The sequence below is a fragment of the Euprymna scolopes genome, unplaced genomic scaffold, assembly GCF_053919585.1.
Source record: "Euprymna scolopes isolate OS-2025 unplaced genomic scaffold, ASM5391958v1 sca796, whole genome shotgun sequence".
Taxonomy (NCBI): domain Eukaryota; kingdom Metazoa; phylum Mollusca; class Cephalopoda; order Sepiida; family Sepiolidae; genus Euprymna; species Euprymna scolopes.
The window spans coordinates 19,027-27,203 of record NW_027633875.1 but is presented as its reverse complement, the minus strand read 5'-3'; the positions used below and the strand labels follow the sequence as shown (position 1 = coordinate 27,203).

Here is an 8,177-nt window from a genome sequence, read left to right as displayed (position 1 = left end):
GAGCAATAGCTCTTAAAATATCAAAGATATTTGATAGAGTTTAGTATAATTTGACAGGGTTTAGTATAATTCTAGTATAATAATAAGATTTCCAGCCATAGAATATCTGAAAATGTCTTTTCAACGATCGAATCTTTTCTCTCCGATGGTGCTTTACAAGTATTCATCGATGGACAGCAGTTCTAAGCTCAAAGTATCAATGCTAGCGTGCCTAAGGGATCGATCCTGCGCCCAACTCTCTTCCTTATCTTTATCAATGATCTGCCAAATCACATACTAAATTCATTCGTCAACATATATGAAAATGACACTACCATCTATGGCAACACTTCAAAGACTAACAATAACGAACATATCTCTGAGTCTCTCTTCTCTGACTTTGATCATGTGGTGCAATTGGGCAAAAAGTGGCTGGTTAATTCGTACTCATTCAAAGCCAAGCTTTTATCTTTTTACCATAAACGTTCTGATCCAGACTTGGCTCTAATGGATACGAATAGCTTTCGACTAAAAGAGGCTCTGTTTTGACAAACTTTTGGATCTGTTGCCAAGCTCGTCAGAAAAATGGTTGCGTCATTTTATCGCTCCAGCTTCTATCTCATTCCCAACGCAATCCTCTACCTGTGCAAGAGCCAAAATGGAGTATTGTTGTCATATCTGGGCGGCAGCTGCTCAAAAAACCTATCCTGCTTTGACAAAGATCAAAACTGACTTCAAAACCTAGTAGGTGATGCCCTTTTCTCTCCCCTGCAACCTTTTTCTCACAGAAGAGACGTTGCAAGTCTGTGTCTGCTCTATCGTTATTGTCATAGCAAGTACCCGTCAGAGTTTCATTTCATGGTTGCCAAACATTCACAAAAACACTCGTCTAGCTACAACAACTATCAAAAATTTCCTCAGTCTCTATCTGTGCCTAAACCTAAATCCAAATTATATGAACAAAACTTCTTTTCTAGAACTGATCACCTATGGAACTCTGTTCCGCTTGTCTGCTTTCCAGCTGACTACAAGATGGTTGCTTTCAAGTTTAATGTAAACAAGTTCTTGTTGAGCGGTCCCTTAAATAATACATTTCTACTCTATTTCCACCGCTAACTATTACTACACTATTTTCCCAGTGACCATTGTATACTCATTAACCCTAATGCTCGAGTGGCCTTCGAACCTTGATAAAGTGAAACACTTTGTCAAGAACTTTGCAGTAAACTCAACACTATGCGATCAGGTTCTCCTATTTCCTGAATTTCCGCCGATTCTGAGTGACATCCACATATCTGTTTGTGAGATTGCCACACTCAATCTTACGTGGACTTCAATGCATATATATTTTTTCATCTGCATATATATATATATATATATACATATATATGATCTTTAGAATATTACTACTTTAAAACTTTGAGACTTTCAATTTGTGTGCTAATCAGCAATATTATACCCAGTCTGTATAAAAGTTCTTTTGGTAACTGTTTTCCCCTGAAAAAAAAAAGCCAATTTCTGAAACTCCATGTAATAAGAAAATAATTATCTACATCTTGTATCTCTTGTGCGAATAATATATATATTATTCGCATATAAGTTCAAATGTAGTAAACTAAAACTATAGTTTTCAAAAGTACTTAATACATATTCGGAGTTTTTATTAGTAAACTAGACTATATTTGAAGCATAAGCAAAAAATGTTAAAAAAAACAAAGCCATTAGTCACGTGCTCTCGTGTAATGAATGAATGCGTGAATGTAGGATTGACGTGAAATTCTTAAAGATAAACTAAAATGATCGAAAAATGGGCTGAAATGACTTAAATAAATAAAAAGTAAATGACTTAGAATGACTTTAATGAACTTAAGGATGAATTGAATGATCTTAAGAATGACTTGAATGCTTAAAAAATAACTGGAATCCTTCAAAACCAACTTGAATGATCTGGAGAATGACTTGAATGGGCTTGAGACTGACTGGTTATAAAGTGGGTGATCATTTTGCATTAAATTAATACAGAAAAGTGATCCCCCACTTTATATAACAAAAATTATTTGATTTAGGGAATTTGAAACGTTATTTTTGTATTCAAGCACCCTGAAAACCAATAAATAGTGGTATAATAAGCATAAAAAGAAATAAAAAATACATGTGTTACGGACCGACCGACTGAGTGAATGACTTATAGAGTTGCTTGCACACAACTAAAAAACTATTCTGTGGTATGCATTTAAAAAAAAACTATTCTCCGTCGGTCGGTCCGTCCGTAACACATTTACTTATTAGTTACAAACAAGTGCAGCATCGGTTAAGAACAGATACTACACTTTGAGTTTCAAGTTTCAGAAAGTCTAATGGATAGTTAAAAATTTATGGGGCAAAAAGTGTAATTTTTTTCAATTTTGGTACATTTTTGACCCCTTATGAGCCTCTTTGAATGCCGAATACCAGTGACAATGGACAAACAGTGCAGTTTCACACCTTAACGCATGTATATTTGAATTCAGCAACGTGGGAAACCATTATATAGACATATCAAGTTTTTGTTGAGAAATATGAGAAACGCGCCAGAAGAAAGGGCGTTTTCAGCACAAAAAATCCCCAGGGGATGCAAACCAGACTTTTGCCAGGGTCACCCATACTGAATTTATATTAACAACAATTCCCTCGACATTTTGGGCAAGTTTCAGAAAAATCTAATCGATCGATCAAATGTTACGGGACAAAAGGTGTAATCTTTGACCATTTTTGACCCCTTTTGAGCCCCTGCGGGCAAAACAGGATTTTTCGCAAAAAAAAAAAAAAAAAAAGAAAAAAAAAAATTTTTTTTACTATGCACATTTATATATTAAAATATAATTTGTGACAAAATTTCAGGAAAAACTAATGGACGGTTATCCGTCAATCATCCAGACTAACAGACCCATTGAAAACATAGGTCCCTCTTTGATAAATCGGGGAACAAAAATGTTACTCCATATCCTTGCTTAAAAAAAAAATGTTAATGTGTTACAGACTGACCGATGGAGTGACTTGTATGCGTCTAAAAATGCCTTAGCATGGAAGGGTTTCCCCTTCCATTGCGAAGGAAAAGTTACAAATGTAAGTGCAGCATCTGTTAAGAACATATACTACACTTTGATCTTAGCCATGTGGCCAAGGAAAAGTTACAAACATAAGTACAGCATGTAGTAAGAACAGATACTACACTTTGAGGTATTTATTTGCTCCCCCACTGAGTAAATTAGGCACAAGGCCAATTTTTAAAGTGAGGTGTGAAGGGGAAATGGGGACCAACTCCCTGGGGAGTAGGGGAGCTGGATAGTGACAATTGGTATGAAGGGCCGCTCCTACATTGACCAAGGTCCTATCTGTGGGGTCGCCCCCACATAGGGTCTTTGCTTGCAGTATCTGCCGGAACAGATGGTATTTATTTGCTCCCCCACCGAGCAAATTAGGCACAAGGCCAATTTTTAATGTGGGGAGTGAAGGGAGGGGGAAGGGAAAAGGGGACTAGCTCCCGAGAGGTGGGAAATGGGAGCTGGTTAAAGGTCAGGCATGTGGGGTTGCCCCCACATCTGGTCTTTGCTAGTCATAGCTTGCAGTATCTGCCGGAACAGATACTACACTTTGATCTTAGCCAAAAGGCCAAGAAAAGGGTATTTATTTGCTCCCCCACCAAGCAAATTAGGCACAAGGCCGATTTTTAATGTGAGGAGTGAAGGGGAATGGGGATCAACTCCCCGTGGAGTAGGGGAGCTGGATAGTGACAATTGGTATGAAGGGTTACCCCTACATTGTCTTATATGTGGGGTTGCCCCCATGTATGGTCTTTGCTTGCAGTATCTGCCGGAAGAGATACTACACTTTGAGGTATTTATTTGCTCCCCAACCGAGAAAATTAGGCACAAGGCCGATTTTTAATGTGAGGAATGAAGGGGAAATGGGGACCAACTCCCCGCGGAGTAGGGGAGCTGGATAGTGACAATTGGTATGAAGGGTTGCCCCTACATTGACTAAGGTCTCATGTGGGGCTTCCCCCACACATGATCCTTGCTTGCAGTATCCGCCGGAACAGATACCACACCTTGATCTTGGCCAAAAGGCCAAGAAAAGCTTAAAAAGCTAAGGACAGCATCTATTAACAACAGACCTTTGATCTTAACCAAAAAGGCCAAGCACAAAAGTGTTATGGACGGACCGACGGAGTGACTTATAGAGTCGATTGCACGTGACTAAAAACGTAATTTCGAGATTATATTGTATTTTATTATGTTTAGGAAAAAAACATTTTTTTAGCGATAAGTGAAAAAATATAACTCAGAAAGCCTCCAGAGCAGTGCTGCAAGCTCTAATTTAAATTAAGGAAGCACTCAGATTACTACTGAAACCGAATTTCCCCACCCTTAGATGAGAAAATGTTTTTAAGTGAGAACTAAAAAAGTCAAACTCAAGATGCATGAGCGCTACTAATAGCACTAAATATATTAATAAATATGACTATTGTTATATGTTGTATATTTATGATAAAATCAGTCTTTTTAACTTGTTTGAGTTATTTATTAGTAAGAAAAACACGTTAAAATAAGTTAAAACGCAAAAACTCATCATCCTTTTTTTTTACGAAAGAGTCACTACTTATCAAGGCCTAGAGGCTAGAAAATAAGGGTTAATGAGTGCACAGTAGTCAATGGGACAATATCACAGTAATCGTTAGTAGTAGAAATTTGGTAAATTGGATTTCTTAAGGGGACGGTTCGTCAAGAACTTGTTTACGTTGGACTTGAAAACGACCATATTGTAGTCAGCTGGAAAGCAGAGAAACGGAAGAGAATTTTACAGACATGCAGTTCTAAGAAAAGCCTTGTTCATGGAATCCATGTTTAGGTTTAGGCACAAATAAAGAGTGGGAGAAATTATTGATAGTAGCTTCAGCTAGAGGAGTGATTTTTGTGAAATTTTTGCAAGGGGGACGATAGATTGGAGCTCGGACGGGCACATGCAATGAAAATAACGATGACGCAGACAGGCTCGCAATATCTCTTCTGTGGGAAAGATGTTGTAGTGAAGAGAAAAGGGCATCCTCCACTAGGCTATGAAGCTTATTTTGAATGTCAAGGCAGGATAAACTGCTTCTAGCAACTCCTGCCCAGATGTGGCAACAGTACTCCATCCTTGGACGTACCTGGTTCTTATATAGATAGAGAATTGCATCAGCAGTGAGATATCTACTGGATCAATAGAAAGATTCCACCATTTTTTTCAGCGACCTTGGCAACAGATTTAATGTACGTATTCCATTTCAGATCAGGAGTAAAGGTCAAGCCCAGAAGCTTGTCTAAACATGGAGACTCCCCAAGACTAGAGCTATTCATTTCAATTTATGCCAGATGGGGATCAGACCGTTGATGATGTAAAGATAGAAGCTTGATTTTAGATGCATTAAAAGTAACCAGCCACCTCTTCCCCATTGTACCATGGAGATCAGAGGAGAGAGAATCTGATAGCACTTGGTCATTTATGGCCTTTGATGTGTTGCCACAGATGGTAGTGTCGTCAGCATAAATGTCTACGAATGATCTTAGGATGTGATTTAGGAGATCATTAACATAGATCAGGAAGAGAGTTGGACCCAGGATGAACTCTTGAGGGATTGTGAGCTTTGGATATCTGCCCATCAACACTACTCTTATGAACCTATCAGAGAGAAATGATTTAATAATTGAGAAGACATTTCCAGTTATACCGTAGCTGGAACTTTTGTGAAGTAGACCTTTATGCCATACCCTATCAAAGGCCTTTGATATGTCAAGAGCAACTGCCCTAGAAAGGAAGCCTCCTTTGAGATTCGCTAATCCTATGAGATATAACTGTAAGCACATCTGCTGTAGATCTAGCAGAACAGAAACCATATTGCACGTCACTAAGAAGGTTATTTTTGCTGAGATGGTTGATTACTTCTCTATTTAACACAGATTCCAGCAACATACTCATGACACAAGACTTATTGATTTGTAATGAGAGGGAGATAACTGATCACTTGAATTCTTTAATATAGGGAATATTGATGAGGTTTTGCAGGGTGTTGAGAAGCAATTCTCCTTAAGACAACGCTTAAACAACTTTGTAAGTTTGGGAGTTAATTCTGGTTGAAGCTTTTTCAGCACTATAATTGGAATGCCGTCAAGGCCAGTTGCTTTGCTGGAATCAAGGTTGTGAATAGTTTGGCAACATCACACATAGATATTTGCATGTCGCATAACGTGTTTTCAGACACAAGAGTAAATATGGGAGACTGGTGGCCTTGATGGCATAGGATAGAATTAGCTGCAAAGTTCTTGGCAAAGAGTTTGGCTTTGTCCGATGTTGACGAGATTACACCAGGTTCATTGATGATAGTTGGGATAGAGCATACGCTTCTGTTCAAGATCCTGTTTGTTATTTGCCAAAACTGGTGGGAACCAAGGCACTGCTCAGCTACTTTGGACTTAACAGTCTAAGCATGCAACTCTCTTGTGTTCTTTGTTACTCTTTTACAGTGATTGCTGACAGTCCTTAAGACGGTTTTAGTCTAAGTACATATCTTACGTTGGAAGCAGTGGAAGCAGTGGAAGCAGTGTTTCTTGTGCGCAATAGCAACTGCACATTCTGGAGAGAACCACGGCTGGCTGTTAGGTTTTTGGTGGAATTTTTTTAAGGATATGAAGCGGTCTATAGCAATAATTGCCCATTCTTATTATTATTCAGTCCAAAAGGCCAAGAAAAGATGACGAACGACCCCCATCTGCCCCCCTTTTGAGTTGGTCTTGTACCTAAGTTTTTTGTTCATGTTCATTTTTGCCTGAATAAAAGATTTAATATCTCAAAGTGTAGTATCTGCCGGAACAGATACTGCAAGCAAAGACCATATGTGAGGGCAACCCCATATATAAGACCTTGGTCAATGTAGGGGCAACCTTTCATACCAATTGTCACTATCCAGCTCCCCTACTCCCCGAGGAGTTGGTCCCCATTTCCCCTTCACTCCTCACATTAAAAATCGGCCTTGTGCCTAATTTGCTCGGTGGGGGAGCAACTGAACACAATCCCACATATAAGACCTTGGTACATGTAGGGACAACCCTTCATACCAATTGTCACTATCCAGCTCCCCTACTCCCCGGGGAGTTAGTCCCCATTTCCCCTTCACTCCTCACTTTATAAATCGTGCCTAATTTGTGCCTAATTTGCTCGGTGGGGGAGCAAATAAATACCTTTTTCTTGGCCTTTTGGCCAAGATCAAAGTGTAGTATTTGTTCTTACTACATGCTGTACTTATGTTTGTAACTTTGTGATATAAAGTGGGGGATCACTTTTCTGTATTAATTTAATGTAAAATGATCACCCACTTTACAACCAGTCAGTCTCAAAGCCATTCAAGTCATTCTTCAGATCATTCAAGTTGTTTTTGAAAGATTCCAGTTATTTTTTAAGCATTCAATTCATCCTTAAGTTCATTAAAGTCATTCTAAGTCATTTACTTTTTATTTATTTAAGTCATTTCAGCCCATTTTTCGGTCATTTTAGTTTATCTTTAAGAATTTCATGTCAATCCTACATTCACGCATTCATTCATTACACGAGAGCATGCGAATCGCTATTGGCCTTGTTTTTCTCTTTGATACTCTCATTACTCTTTTTTTACTGCTTGATCTGCTACTTTTTCTTTACATGGATTTACTCCTTTTTTATATATGCTCTCCCATTTTCTATTACTCTTCTTTCATATTTGCTTTTTCTTCCCCCCTTGTTTGCTCTTCTCCTTTTCTCACCTTTTATTTTCTCCCTGTTTATTCTTTCTCGTCCTTACTGTACTCTTTACTCCTCCTTTGATCTCTTTATTCTCCCCCTTTTCTCCTTTCACATCTTTATCAGTCTTTTTTCTTCGCCCCCCCCCTCTTTTAATTCTCCTGGTATCTGCCTATATTTCCTCGTTCCTTTTTTGTGCTCTAATCCTTTTTACACCTCTTTTCTTTTTCTATTCTACTGTTTACTCCTAAATTTTACTCCTTGCTCTCCTCCCTTTTCCTTGCTCTTTTGTTTTTACGCCCTTGTTCTCCCTTTTCCTCTTGTTTTACTCACATGCAACCTCTTAACTCTTCACTTTTCTCTTCCCTTTAGCGTCCTTTTTTCTTCTTTTTTTACTCCTCTTTACG

At 38.4% G+C, this 8,177-nt stretch overlaps 2 pseudogenes; one reads left to right on the top strand and one right to left on the bottom strand.

The window, feature by feature from the left end:
* Positions 1-3,487: 3,487 nt before the first annotated feature.
* Positions 3,488-3,643, bottom strand: LOC145276288 (U2 spliceosomal RNA; annotated as a pseudogene).
* Positions 3,644-7,233: 3,590 nt separating this feature from the next.
* Positions 7,234-7,371, top strand: LOC145276287 (U2 spliceosomal RNA; annotated as a pseudogene).
* The last annotated feature ends 806 nt before the right edge of the window (positions 7,372-8,177 follow it).